Genomic DNA, 16439 nt, shown 5'->3' on the forward strand with positions numbered 1-16439 from the left:
GCGCATCAAACGTATGCATAAAAAATGGGACCAAAGCACATTCGTTCAACTCCAGGTGTTTTTCCTGGCTCTTCTTCTTTGGCGACTTTCTTGGGGAAAGAAGACTTGAAATATAAGATCCAAATAGAGATCCTGTCTGTTAATGTACTTGTTCACAGTGCTGATGGACTGGCCAGGATGTGCAGTACATTTTGGATGCTTTTATAGAAAAGCTAAGACTTATTTTTCTAATAACTCTTTCATCTGCAGCATCTAGTTGTTCCATTAGGAAAACTAAAATAGCTCGTGGAATTGCTTTTTGTCCTTCTACAATAACAGACACTGCAGTGAGCTCGTCGCTTTGGGATATATGTAGAATATGACGTGGATACAATGAGAAAAGAAAAATGTCTCTTCACTCCACACCCTTTTGGCAGAAGGACATTTTTTGACATCTCCTTCATGTTTCCAGGTCAGAGAACATCTTCCCTTGTGTGAACAGAAGAGAGATAATTTATAACAACATATGCTGAAATAATGTACTGTGATCTCTTTGAGGGCAAATATCATCTATAAATAATTTTAACAACTCACGAAAAGTCTTGGCCATACTTAGCATGGCATTTTTTGTTTTTTGGGTTTTTTTTTTTTTGATTGCTTTACTTTTTTTTCACCTGGATACACTAGATGCTGCTGCTTTTGTTGTTGAGATGGAGAGACACTCTAGATGTTTCTTTTATTGTTGGGATGTGTTGTCAGAGTAGGCTACATTAAACTGTAATAATAAATGTCCCCAGTGCTAGTGACTCAGAAAATGGAGATTCTGCCTTTTCATATGCTGCATGTCCACTGAGGGTCAGCTATAACTCTGCTGTCTGTCATCTTTTCTCTGGGATCCAAGCTAATAGGGCGGTCTTCCTTTGGTTGCCGTGACTTTGAGGACAACAGGGTGTGACTGCCCAAGCTTCTGCTCAGAAGTGACACGTTGCTTTGTCCACAGTTCATTGGCCAAAACAATTCACATGGCCCTTAGAGTTTAACAGAGTAGGCCTGTGTAATCTCCCTTTAGGGAGAGTCCCTGCAGCAGCAACACTGTACTGGCATAAATGGCAGGAAAGAATACTCTACAGGTGACTGAACAAAGGAAAAGAGAGCTAATATCTCTATAATTTCCCAGGAACCCTATATGCTGCTCTCATTCAGTTGTCGTTCAGGCTTGACCACAACCGTAGGAGTTCCTTCTGTTGCTCCTATAGGTGAAGAAGCTGAGTTCAGGTTGACTCGGCAACCTGCTTCAGGCCACACTAGAGCTAGAATGAGTTAGAGCTGGTGTTTGAATCCATGGCCAACCAACTCAAAGGCCATGCTCTTCCCAAAGGCAACATGGTGAAGCCCACGCTTGTGTGTGGACAAAGTGAGGTCTGAAACTATTTGAAAATCATTTTTTAATAAGGCAATCCAATATGAATACTCAAATTAATAGACAGATGGAAGGCATATCCTGTAAAAACTGGTGGAAAAGATTAAATTCTGGAAGCAGAGTGGTATTAAAAATAGCAGTTACGCCATGTCATGCATTTTCCATATGAAAAAACATCTGGGCCTCACTGACCATCAAAACAAGGGTGATCCAACTCCTTTAAGGAAAGTAATTTTTTTAAAAATCACTGTATTTCTAGAGTATTTGACATAGGACTAAACATGTATTTCTAGAAATGATTTGTAACAGATAATTAATAAGAATAAATTTATTAATAGTGCAAGAAAAGAGTTTACGAAGACAATACTTTCGCATAAATATTAAAGTCAAGGCTGGCTAAGGAGATGCAGTATTGGAGTACAGCTAGGTTTAAGCCCTCTGTAAGACCATATAAACAGTTTTTCAAATCTCAGAGAACTTACCACTCTCCCACCTATTCTGTTTTCAGCCAGTCCTCTTCTCTCGCATTTCCAACTCACAAGCAAACACTATCAGATTCATCTCTGAAATACTGTAAATCCAAACATTCTCCATGTTCCCACAGCCATCTTTGAGTCCAGGCTACTGATTTTTTACCTGACTCTGTTTTGCCTACCTGCTCCCAGCTCTTCCCCCATCACAGCAGCCAGAATGACCCTTTAAAGATCTATCATGTCACACCTAAGCTCAGAATCTTCCAAATGTCCATTAACTCTTACAGTAAAAGAAGCCAGAGTCCTAAAAATTGTCTTCCAGGTTCACAAGACTCCCCTGCCACTAACCCCCAAAGTTCTGACCTCCTCTCCTACCTTTTTCTCCTCCCTCACTTATTTCAATTCTCATGTGCTTCCTTTTCTCCTTAAAGACCCCACGTACACCGAAGGCCTTCGCTTCTAGGGTTCTCTGCCTGAATGCTTGACTCCAGTCATCTACCTGGAGCCCCACTTCCTGCATCCCTCTACTCAAACATCTTTTCTAACAGGCCTTTCTTGACCAACACATATAAAAAATAATTCAACAGCCCTCTGCTCCCTTACCTATTTCTGGTATCCCAGAAGCCAAGTTATGTATTTATTTTTAAAAAAATTTAAAAAATGAAGTATAATTGAAATATAATATTGGATTAATTTTAGGTGTTACATATATATGTATATATGTATGGAATCTGAAAAAGTATATAACATTGGATTACTTTTAGGTGTTACATATATATGTTATATATGTATGGAATCTGAAAAAGAATATGAAAACATATGTATTCTTTTTCAGATTCTTTATAGGTTATTACAGAATAATGAAGATGGTTCCCTGTGCTATACAGTAGATCTTGTTAGTTATCTATTTTATATAGAGTAGTGTATATATGTTCATTCCAAATGCCTAATTTATCCCTCCCCTCCTGGAAAGGTAACCTTGGTAACCCAAAGTTTGTTTTCAGTGTGTATGTCTATTTCTACTGTATATATATATAATCTAAAAAAAAAATACAAGTGAATATATATATATATATATACTTGTATTTTTTTTTTAGATTCCACGTATAAGCAATATCATAGGATGTTTGCCTGTGTCTGACTTACATCACTTGGTATGATAGTCTCTAGGTCTATCCATGTTGCTGCAAGTGGCATTGTTCTGTTCTTTTTTATGGCAGAGTGATACTCCATAGTATATATGTAACATATTTTCTTTATCCATTCTTCTGTTGATGACACTTAGGTTGCTTCCATGTCTTGAATTAAACAGTGCTGCAGTGAACACTGGGATGCATGTATCTTTTCAAATTAGGGTTTTCTCCATAACTAAGTTATATATTAAAAGATGAAGGGAGTTTATCAGTTGCCACTGATGTGATCAAGTGCAGTGAAGACTAATAAATGACCATTGTGTTGGTGACAGAAGTAATTGACAGTTGTTCCAGGGGAGTGGTCACATTAAAAACTGGAATGGGTGCAAGGAAGAGGACCAGGAAGGAGAGAAATCAAGACAGTGAATGTACATCTAGTTCCAGGAGTTCTCCTGCAACGGGGAACAGAGGTGTTGGGCAATAGTTTAAGGAGGTTCTGGGATAAAAGAAGCGCTTTTGGTGAAATGGGAAATGTTACAGTGATCTAGTCTGACGACGATGAAATAAATAGGGGAAAACTGATAATACAAAAAAGAGAGAAGATAACAGCAAAAGAGAGATCCCTAGTTAGGTGAGAGAGGGCCCAGGTCATATTGAAAAAATTGGTCTGCAAAGCTTGTAATTTCACTTGCCATACAGAAGCAAAGACACACCTTTGCTGATAGTGATAGAGACTTCGGAATATTTGGTGATGGGCACAAGTAGAACTTCTTTTCTGAATATAGCTTCTATTTTTTTTCAGTGAATCAAGAGAAATCATTTTTTTTCCCCAAGTCAAATAGCAATAAATCATAGAGCTGTCTGGATGCCAGGTTCTAAACTGTGTTCTTTCCATGACACCACAATGGTATTACCTAGCCTTTTTCAGAGTAAGGAACAAAAACTTACCTGTTTTAGACATCCTCATTTAGTGTTAATATTCTGAAGAAAGGTCATCATTCAGTTACCAAAGCTCATATTGGAACCATTTTAATGGGCTAGAGGCATGCATTGAACTTTTCTAATTATGCAATAGTTATCTCTTTTAACTGATTTCCTACAGTTTCCAAAGCTTAATAATAATAATAACCTATTTTTCACAGCAAGATTATGGAGATCAGTATTAAGGTCAGCATCAGTAGCACCACTCAGCTAGAGTAAGAAATTTCACCATCATTTTACCTTTCACTCCTAGCATGGTTCACACGGCTCACTAAATATTTGGTAGATGAAAGGAGATCACTTGTCTTATGAATTTCATTACTTCGCTGACTTTCAGCTGAGTTGCAGCAAACAGAAAACCTGTCCAAAAGTGGCCTAAATGATACTACTGGTTCAAGTCCAAGATAGTTTAATTCATTGACTCAACATCATCCCAGTGGGTCAGGTTTCCAACAGCTCCACATGTTGCCATCCTTAATTTAGCTTGTCTGAATAAGGCATGTTGGCTCATGCAACTGGAATGCTAGAACCTCAGCTAAGGGAACATTTCTGTCTAGTGTCTCTTTAAGATCAAATAGAGCTTTTCCAGAAGTTCTCCCAGGGCCTGACTGTAGTTTGACCTAGAGTTTGTACCTATATATACCGGATCTTTCAGTTAGCAAGATAAATGAGACTACCATAATATGACCTGAGACCAAGAAAGATTCAGATCACGAGGTTGAGGTAGGCTGTCACTCTGGTGACAAGGCCATGTAGGGGATACTGAAGACAAGATCTAAGTGATCAAGGAAGAAGGGAAATGGGAATGTCTGCAGGTGGGCAGTCAGTCATCTCTCATGTCCAAGAGGAAGAGCTGGGATTTGAACCTAGATTTGAAAGATTTACGAGTCCACAATGTTCTGTCCTTGAGAAAATTTCTTATCATTTTCCTTTTTGTTTCCTTGTCCTTCTTTTTCCCTTTCACCACCTCTTTCTTTTTGTCTTTTCCTCCTCTGTCTCCTCCTCCTTTTTCTCTCTCACTTCCCTCCTTCTCCCCTCAGCCCATCCACTTTTGCTCTGAGTGGTCCAGGAGCCAATGCCAATTAGGTAGCTATTCCTCACATAGTACCTTAAATTATCCCGTAGATGGCCAAATTTTTGAAGAAAAAAAAAAAAACTACGCAGTGTAGTTCATCTAGGATTAGTCTAGGGTCATCTCTAGATTTTTTGATCTTGGACTTCATTTTGGTTGCAAATTAATTATTTTATCAAGTCATTAAATAGACCTTATACTGATGGGAATTTACATGTAAGACTTGAAATCACATTTGAAGAGGTCATGGATTCAATTTTTAGCACTGTTATTTGTCTGATGATGATTCTGTATCTGTGATACCCTGCGTGACCTGAGCAAGGTCAAGGTCAGGTCAAGTTTATCTTTTAATTGAAATTGATTGAAGGGGAATCCTTCTATATATGCAGAGAATTTAAATGGTCTCAGGTTCTATCCGATGGGTCCTTCCCTCATCTTACTAATTCTCTGACCTCACCTTCTACCACCTGTTCTGATTGGCGTTTCTTTTACACAGTTCATGTACTCATGCTCTGTGGCCTTCGTAGTAACCAATCTTTGGCCTGGAATCAATACCACCTTAGTTTGAAGTCTTCCTTGACTCCCGTTTACAAATTCACTCTCCTGCCTCCTAAAGACTTACACAACCTTTTCCACTTTCTGGATTAGCAACCCCCCAGCCCCTACCCCCCCAGCCCCTTCCCACCCCCCACCCCCAGCTCTAAAGACTTTACAGCACGGGGCACAGTATTTGTAAAGTTATATTCTTCTTTCTTCCCCCTCCAGAAAGTAAGCTCCAGTAGGCTGCTTTTTTTTTTTTCTTCTAATTTATTCCTTGTTATATCCCAGTTACCCAGAACAGTATCTAGTCTGTGGTAGGAAATCAGTGCTTCAGGAGTAAATAAGTAAATTGTAATCCTTATTTTCAAGAAGCTTCCTATTTATTGGAAAAGGCATGCAGACCAGCAAAACAGATGGCTAATTGGGTAACTGATGAACACAGCAGCCATCTAACCATCCACCAAATGGGTCTCACCACTTGAGTCTTAAGAACATCCTGCAAAGGTTGGCTCCCTGAGACCCCCTTCCAGCTCACCAGTTCAGCCTGATGTTTTGGGGTGTATTATTAAACTCTTTGATCCTCAGTTTTCCCATATGTGAATGGATTTTTTTTTTTTTGTGAGGAATTAGAAAATCTCTGTAAAATCCTTAACACAGTGCTTGACAGAATAAGTGCTCGACACGTGCAGTTTTATAAATAGAAAAAAGAGCTAGATTCTGTGGGGGCACCCGTGAGCTCCGTGTGGACAGTTCAGGAAAACGAGGATATAAACCTAAAACTCAGGAGCTTTGTAGTCAGGTATGCCCATTTTAAAAAGTGTGAGTATGTTAAGTTTTAAGTCCCTTGAAACTTTTTAGTATAGGGAGACACACCATTATTCCTCTTTATCTCTGATCATCAATCCATGTTAAACTTAAGTGATTGGTATAGGAACAAAATCACTTCCCAGGGGCTAAAGAACTAGCAAGTGGGATACGCTTAAAGAAGCACATTTAGATTTACTTTCTACTATAATTTTTTCAGGGGCTTCCCTGGTATCTCAAACGGTAAAGAAATCTGCCTGCAATGCAGGAGACCCAGGTTTAATCCCTGGGTCAGGAAGATTCCCTTGGAGAAGGAAATGGCTATCCACTCCAATATTCTTGCCTGGAGAATCCCATGGACAGAAGAGCCTGGTGGGCTGCAGTCCATGGGGTCACAGAATCAGACACGACTGAGCGACTAACACTTCACTGTGATTTTCCTCTTGTTTCACGTGCTAAGAAGGCAAAAACAGGGGAGTTCAGAATTATAATTCAACATAATATTATGCAGTTAAATGTAACGAAGTTACCTTTGTCATCACGTGGTGTATAGGTGATTTCTACAATATAAAATTTCTACATCGTTGTAATTTTTTTTTTTTTGCTTTCAAAGTAGAGGATATGATACTTTGTTCTGCTTAGTTGTACATGCATACCATCAAGACTCTGAGTCTGTGATTTGCAGAGTAGGTACACAGAGAGCATCAGAGTTCAAAACTATACACCCACGGTGATTTGTTTTTGCCAATAAGACACAGCTTGTGTCAAGGGAAGGAACACAATGCGCACATTGTTTCACTTCACAACAATTATCTGGGAAATGTTGAGTTGCTGTTATTCTGCATTAGTTCTACTTGCACTTCGTGGATGAAAGCAGAATTAAAAGGTGACAATTGGGCCATTTCCTAAAAAAATGTGATTTCTCAGTCTTTAAATACATTTCCTGAGCTTGTGTTTTCATCTAGGCAACTTTGCTACTTTAATGTTATTTAAAATTAAATTTGTTCTTTGGTTCGTTACAATGCTTAGCAACTTAATAAGTTTATGAATCATAATTAACTACTACTCTCTGTTCTATTACCCTTTTGAATTGCCTTCTTTTCTACTTTTTTTTTTCCTTTTCCCATGTAATTTGCCACATGTGTACTTTATTTCAGAGATGAGTGGACCTCACTATCAAGGGGTGGTGGGTTGGCTTCACAGGAAATGTGTGACTGTATCATGAGTGATACACATGTAAGGGTGTGAATCCACATGCTTGCATGTGTGTGTGAACACAGATGTGTACATTAATACTTAATTGACTTTCAGGGAGTACTTTTTTTTTTTTTTTTTTAAGATTTTCCTCTACTTTGCTGGGTGCAATATCTGAAACATTGATTCCAGAGCTCCATCAGGGACTTTTTATTTCTGTGCGATAAAAGGAAGTCAAATAAAGTATAATGAGTTTTCAAACACTTCAGCAAAGCTTTAAAATGTTCAAAGAAAGAGTCAAAAGGCCTGAATCATTAGGAGTCTACTTACGGAATGTGGGTGAGCGTCATTACAAGGCACACCACAGGGGGCAGAAAGGATCCCTGCCAGTGCCTCCTCATTGTATCACAACACACAGATCTTCCCTAGAGGCTTATCTGTTAATAGAAAGAGTCTGACTTTGGCAAGACGAGATGCAGGGGCAAGTGGTTATAATGAAAGGTCATAGGCTTAAGTGTACTAACACATTTGCAGGGCCTTCCTCATCCCCTGGCCAACCCCACCCCCACAAGCATTCTTGTTCCTCTATTGCTGACTTTTTCACACGCCTGTCCACATAGTTCTTTTTAAAATAATTTGAAGGTGTTTATTTGTTTGTGTATGTCTGGCTAAGCTGGGTCTTCATTGCTGCCTGCGGGCTTTCTCTAGCTGCAGAGAGCAGGGCCTCGTCTAGCTGTGGTGCTCAGGCTTCTCGCTGTGGCGGTTTCTCACGTTCCTGAGCACAGGCCCTAGGGGCACGGGCGTCAGGAGTTGTGGCTCGTGAACAGCTCAGTTGCTCTGCTGCGTGCGGAATCCTACAGACCAGGGATTGAGCCTGTGTCCTCTGCATTGACAGGTGAATTCTTAACCACTGGACTACCAGAGAAGTCCCTCCATGTTGTTCCTAAGCCTGGGACATTTATATTTTTCCCCCTAAACCTCTACTCTTCTGTCTCCTGGCCATTACAGATTTTTCCCCCCTTTTTCATTCTTGTTAAGATCATTTAAGTCTTATACTGATGCCAAAACAATTTGACAGTGATTTATGTTGACAATATATGTAGTTGATCTCAAGAACTTTTTACAGTTATCTCCTGTTTTCCATAAGTATTGCTTTTACCTCTGTAAGACATGAGGACGTATACCGCTTATTTCCTCTGGCCTCTTCTCCACTCTCAAAGGTATGGTGGTGAGTTGTTGATAGAGGCTACATTCATTTCTTGGTTTATTTTGCAACCTTCTATGCGGCATGTCCATTGCATGAGACCATCTTCTGTACTGACTTTTAATTGATGCCACTAAGAACCCACAGGATCTGACACTTTCTTTGCCCCTGAATTGCTGACAGGCACATCCTCCGCCTCTGGATGGCCAGGCCAAGTCAACCCCCGGAACAGCTCCATCCATGGGCACATTCACAGATTAGGACTTTTTAAAACAGTACACTGTGATGACCCTCTTGACCCTTAGGGAACTCCAACAGATTTTACCTTGTACCCTTGATCTCTGGTCTAGTATATTTGGTTTCTATCGTGATAGTCAGTCCCACATGTAGATAATGATCTTCATAGATAACCTTAGAGCTAAGAATTTACTTGAATGCCTGTAGATATTAGGCCCTTTTTGTCTTTATATCATATGGTAGGTCTATGAATTTAAGCCCTGCTGATACCAGTCATGAAAATGATTCCAAATTAAAAGTTTATGCTAAGCAGGAGCAATTCAACCTTCTAGACTGGGAGGAGCTCTAGATAAATGTTGTTATAGATTAAAGGGAAATAACAGAAACCCAACACTTCTCAAGAAAATCCTTTCTTTTGAGGTATCAATTAGGCTAACAAAGATATAGAGTGTACTGGGTCATGGTACTGCCTCTCTCACAAATGTTGAGACGTATTAAATATGCCTCTTCCTTTCTTTGAGATTTAATTTGCATGTTAAAAAAACATTTTAAAAAAGGAAATGGGGTGTGGCTATTGTTGTTGTTTTAATATTTCCTAGCTCTCATATCACATTCTGGACCTGCTGTGTTACATTACTAAGGTGTGATACAGGAAGGAATTTCGTCAACATTTCTATAATCTACCACATTACAACTCAGGTTTGATGTGAGAGAGTTAGAGAAAATAAGGTATAAAAGCCTTAAAACATAGCAGATAGTAAGCTTTAGGTCTTATTATACACAAGTATCTGATTTATCTGTATTAATGTATCAAATTAAAATCTGAATAATACATTTACTATCTATTTTTACTGTATTGGTTTTTGAAAAACAGTAAAACCTTTTCTTCCCTCCAGAGGCAGGATAGAGAAGATAACTTCTATGAAGTCTGTATTGGTCAGGTAACTTACATGATGTGATGCTGAGGAAGTGCTCTCAAACCTCAGTAGTTTTCAACCACGGATTGTTATCATTCATTTTACATGGCCATCATGTGTTCACTGTGGCCTGTACTGTGCTACTTTTATGCCGGAACTCAAGCTGAAAGAAGAGTTTCTGTTGGGAATATTGGCAGTCTTATGCCAGAGGGACTGTGCATCTTGGGACCACATGATGAAGTGTAGATTTCTCCTTAATTTTGAACATGTCATTTCCACTCACATTGCATTCACCATGCAAATCACATGGCCAGCCAAAAGGCAGTGAAGCCAGAGTATTTAATGCTTACCAAGATAGACATAGGAGATACTTGAGAGCCCCATATCAAAGGACGTAAAACAAAGGCAGTCATCCAATAGATGAAAAGCAGTTTGCACAAAATACCAGTACACTGGCCCCTACCCGATCATTAACTTACTCTGTGGTCCTAAGCAGTCCACATACTCTTTCTACGAATGGGGACATTTTAAAACTTAAAGTAGAATATTAGGGGTTTTTTTTTGCTTACTTTCAGAAATTGATAGTAGGAAGAGATAGGGTAATAAAAGTGTCAAAGTGTTGTGCAAATCAGGTGAAACCTAAATAAAATTTCAGTGGGATCTAGGTATCAGATGCCACTGTGTTTATTCACTCCCACAGATCAGAAATTATCTTAGACAGGGAGACCCATTGTGCTATAACCTGGCAATATCTGTAGCATGGAGTAAGAAGTGAAGATTTGCTTCATCTTGGAAGAATTCTAATTTACAGAATTGATTTCAAAGAGATGTCCAACACCACTTTAAGTGTAGAGGAATTCTGCTCTGTTATGATCAATCTTCAGACACAAGTACGAACCGGCCGTATTGTTGAAGAGAAATCTTACCCCTAGGTGAAATCAAAGTGTCCCCAGAGCCATGCCCCCTCTGAAGGTGCGGAGAAAGATCTGCTGCAGGTCTTTCTCCTAGATTCAGGTAGCTCCCTGACTTGTGGCAGCATACCTCCAGTCTTTACATGGAGTTTTTCCTGTGTGCATTTCTATCTGTGCCCGAAATTTCTCCTTTGTTTATAAGGACACCAGTCATACTGTAGGGGCTTCCCAAGTGTCTCAGTGGTAAAGAATCTGTCTGCCAGTACAGGAGCCTCAGAAGATGCCACTTCGATCCCTAGGTCAGGAAGATCCCCTGGGGGAGGAAATGGCAACCCGCTCCAGTATTCTTGCTGGTATAATCCCATGGATAGAGGAGCCTGGTGGGCTACAGTGTATGGGGTCACAAAGAGTCAGACACAACTGAGCAACTGAACACAAATGCAGTCATATTGTATTAGCGCCCACCCTAACGAACTCATCATAACTAATTATATCTACAATGACCGTATTTCCAAGTAAGGTGACATCCTGAGGTACTGAGGGTCAGGACATCAATATATGAATTTCTGGGGACACAATTCAAGCTATAACAAGACCTGACTTAATTTGCTGTATGATTTTAATTGAAGCATTTCACTCTTCTATCCTTCAACACTGGTTTCTTTAACTTGACATCTCTTTGCAGGAAAATGTCAAGAAGCAGCCTCTATTTCAACTCTCTAAGGTTGTGAGATACCAGACTCTGAATTAATCTCATGGAGGAGAAAACCAAGCAAGGTGGCCTGAAAGTATTTGCCCTGCTGAGGTAAGAATCCACAAGAGCTATTGTTTTCTCTCACAAGACTTTGACCTAGAGAGAGAATCATAAAATAACTGAGTCGAAAGACACTTTCACAGTCATCTAGAGGAAGCCTCCTTCCTTGTCAAGTGGTTTTCTGCACAGACACTTTGAGTAGCCAGAAATGCAGGCTTTACAGATGGTGCTGCTGCTGCTGCTGCTGCTAAGTCGCTTCAGTCGTGTCTGACTCTGTGACCCCATAGACGGCAGCCCACCAGGCTCCTCTGTTTCTGGGATTCTCCAGGCAAGAACACTGGAGTGGGTTGCCATTGCTAGTGGTAAAGAATCTGCCTCCCAGTGCAGGAGACCTAAGAGACGTGGGTTTGATCCCTGGGTTGGGAAGCCTCCCTGGAGGAGGAAATGGTAACCCGCTCCAGTATTCTAGGAGAATCCCATGGACAGAGGAGCCTGGTGGGCTGCAGTCCATGGGGTCACAGAGAGTCGAACACGACTGAGTGAGCGCAGCACAGCCAGAGACGCACTAGCGCTAAGGGAGTCTACTTTATGGTGTGATACTTGGGGGTGATCAGACCTTCTTTCTAAAGTGGGACCAACTGTGCTCAGGCATAGTTTCAAATTTAATTCTTGGTGATGAGAGTGAGGTAATAATGTCATCCCCTTAAAACCAGTGTCAGCTCCCTTCCCTGCCGACGATCCTTATTTTTGACAGCATCAGGAGAAAATTTGAAGCTACAGTCGCCAGGGAGAGGAGACAGTTTGGATGTTCCTGGCTCTTTCTCCTTCAGTCTACATTCCAAGTTCCTCGGCTCTGTCTAAACCACACAGAAGTCAAAAGAGTGACCCAGCCTATTCAGAACTCATTGAACTAAGAGGAAAGCCATGGTTAAGATATTCTATGTGGTATATGTAAGCCATGGCATTTTTACTGTTTTACTGTTTCAGTTAAAGTAATTTAAAGAAAAAAATTACCTTTGTACTACATTTAGGAGGACAAATTAATTATGACATGCTTAGAAACCATTAATATGTGTGGATTCCTATCAAGTAATTATTCAAACCCACACATTCACAAAAAAAGAGAAAGAAATAGATTCTCGCTAGAAATTTACATATACAAATTTGAAAAGTTCATTTCTAAACTGCTATGATTTATTACACCCACATCTTGATCATTTGAATTATGTATTAAACACATACTTTAAAAATACTTGTTATTATGATATGCTTTACACAACAATGTGTTATATTTCTTGCTGGGAATTCATTATTAATATATATTTATAGGACACATTCAAATGTATCGAGAAATGTAGATACATTTATTGGTAACAAGTGAAATTAATGAAGCATCTGTGAATGAGATTTTAATTTACTGTTACCTGAAACTTAATAAAACTTTAAAGCCTGATTTTTAAATTCATCAAGTTGCCAAAATATGAGTTTTTTTTTTTTTCCTAAGGATAGAAGAGAAGGAAAATTAGCATGTTTCTACTTTCCTCCTAGCACAGAGCGCAGTTTACTAAAGACTTCAATAAGAATATGACATTGTAGTGACCTGCAAAATAAAAGCAATCAGAATCTAGCCTAGGCAACCTACCAGCAAAATTATATATATATATCTATATATACACATATGAAATTATATATATATATATAGCTACACACACGCATATGAAATTGAGTATAATAGCTTTAAGTCAGCACACAGAGGTGAGACAAAAGAGATTACCAGAGAATAAGAACACAGAGCACAAAGAATGTTAATTACAGTATTATTTAAAATAGCGTATTATAAAATCTCAATGAATCCTAATGAATCAGAGGATTTATTTGAGCCTAACAACGGCTAAATACTTCTTTAAATGAAATCAAGAGACATTAGAAAAAGCCAAAAAAAAAAAAAAGGACTTAAAGGGTCCACCTTGAGCTTAAAATGGGAACAAAGAAACATTGCACATAAGGTCAGTGGAGAACTTGAAAATTCATTATGATTTCACCAACATATTTAACTCACTGATTCTTCTTTGCTTCACAGTCAAGTATTTAGACTCCACCCTTGGCAATGTTTTCTCAGCCACTAGCTCTGCCTGCTGTTATTATTTCCTTTTCCACCATGTAGAAATGGAGACTTAATAAAAGCATATTTTATTTCTTATCTGCTATTTTGTGGGTCTTGCCCTGATAATCATTACCTGTCTTTATTACAGAAAAAAATTCTTTTTTAAAAGGCATGCATGTTGAATGACCATATTTATGCGCTGGCTGTTCCATAAGTGATAGCAAACTTCCCTTTAGCTACTCCAGCTCTTCTCAGTGGGCTGGGGACAAGGATGGATTGAATGATTGATAGCCTTTACTGGTAAGTGAGACTCCTGGTTTCAGTCCTTAGGCCAGAGCTAAACAGCCTAAGCAAAGCATAGGATTGATAAATTATTTAAATATTTTTGCCCAAATTACCCTGGAAGCCCCACAACCTTAAACAGATCTGAGAAGAGAGGAAAAATACTGATATGATTCCGAGGAACTCAATGCAAGTTCATAGTCTTGCTACCCGCACTAGCCAAATAGTGTTCTCCTTTACTATCTCCTATAGAAAATATTCATGGTAGTGATCAGGAGACAGGATGAAGCCCGAGCTCCTTTATGAGCCTCCTCTAACCTCTATTTGCACCTTAGTTTCCTCACCTGTAAAATGTGAACTATTCTTATAATTCTTATATATTCTTATAATCACTGCTAAATACATGATTCAGCAGTTTTCCCCCAGGTCATATACGGAGCGACTGAGTCAGAGTTCCAACCCTTTTTTTTTTTTTTTTTTTGGAGGTTCCTATACATAGGACAGAACTTCCCTGGTGGCTGAGATGGTAAAGAATCTGCCTGCAGTGCAGGAAACTGGGTTCAATCCCTAGGTTGGGAAGATCCCCCTAGAGAAGGGAATGGCTACCCACTCTAGTATTCTTGCCTAGAGAATTCCATGGACAGAAAAGCCTGGTGGGTTACCATCCATGGGGTTGCAAAGAGTTGAACACAACTGAGTGAATAACACTATTACATAAGACTGCCTGTTTCTGTGGGGATTTGGTCTAAGAGATGTTACATCAAAAGATTGGACGTGAAAAGATCTCTGCCTGTTCAGGACTTTATATTCCCTTCTCTGAATGTTTGCTTTTTCATAAGTCATGAAACAATCCCTATTTCACACAGTCTATACACATAGAACAGAGAAGGCGATGGCAGCCCACTCCAGTACTCTTGCCTGGCAAATCCCATGGATGAGGGAGCCTGGTAGGCTGCAGTCCATGGGGTCGTGAAGAGTCAGACATGACTAAGCGACTTCACTTTCAATTTTCACTTTCATGCATTGGAGAAGGAAATGGCAACCCACTCCTGTGTTCTTGCCTGGAGAATCCCAGGGACGGGGGAGCCTGGTGGGCTGCCGTCTGTGGGGTCTCACAGAGTCGGACACGACTGAAGTGACTTAGCAGCAGCAGCAGCAGCAGCAGCATACACATAGAACTTGTTTGCAGTGTGTTTGTCCTGGCTCCCCCTTAGCTGGCCATCCAGTGATATCTTCTCTCTGTCATCACTGCTGTTTCCTTGAACTCTCCTGCCAAGGGATATGATACAGATGGAACAAAAAGGGACAAATTAGGAGCAGAACCATCTCATGGATTACCCACAGGAAAAAGATGGAAGTCACTTCAGGTTGCCCTGAAGTTAGATTTTATTCTTCTATAATTTTTATTCTTATGTAACTAAACACACAGATATAGGCTTGGAACCTGGCTTGAGAGAAGCTGTGGATTTATATATTTTTCATCACCTCTAGCCACACCTTCGCCTAATATCCTAACCTTGTGAATCAAGTAGGGGGCTCTCTCCCATTTTTACAAGCAGGCAATGAATCTCGAACAGCCGCCACAAAAAATAACCATGAATGGTGTTTCCACTTAGACTCCATTGGCAAGGCTAAAGCATAAAGCATTCCACATTGCTCAGTGTTATGGTAGCTAGACGGTTACAAGAGCTTGGATCCTTGCTTGTAAAACCAAGACTTAACTATGTCAAATACTTTATCATATCTAGTTAAGAATATGTCTCTGATGAATGAAAAACACCTCTAGTTCAGATCTCTGTGAACATTTCTTTTTCAAAATCTATCCAGCCCATCAAACCTTATTTCTCTGTCTGACTTGCCTAACTCCCTGAGTGACCTCACTCTTTACCTCACAACTTAATACCCTGAGTTAGAAACCTGAGGGTCACCTTAACCTTTACTGCATCCCATAGCCATTTTGGATTCCAGCATTACCCTCCCCTTCTTTATCCATGTTGTTTCTCAGAGGGCCAGTTTTAGCCATCTTCAGGCCTCCATGTCGACACCAGAATAATCTTAAAATGTGACTGTCATCATTTTCCTTATTTGTTTGCGAACTTCCAATGGACAGTTCACCTTCCTGACCTCATCCTTGCTGTTCACCCCTGGTACCTTCCACTCCGCAGTCAAGCTCCTGGAAGGGGCCTGGAAGCACAGTGCTGCCTTTGCTCAGGCTAGTTCCGCTATTGGGCACTTCTTCCCTGCCCTTGTCCACCCAGGAAGCCCTTCCTCATCTCTGCAACTTTAGCTCATGTCCTATTGTGTATGAGGTAGTATGTGTTTGTTTATCTAGCACATCAGATAAAACTGCACATTTGAGAGTCCTCTCTGAACTCTATCATGATACTTCTATTACCTCATTGAATTTATTTGTGTAAGATTTGGTTTCTTCCAT

This window comes from Capra hircus, chromosome 18 (assembly GCF_001704415.2).
Source record: "Capra hircus breed San Clemente chromosome 18, ASM170441v1, whole genome shotgun sequence".
NCBI lineage: Eukaryota > Metazoa > Chordata > Mammalia > Artiodactyla > Bovidae > Capra > Capra hircus.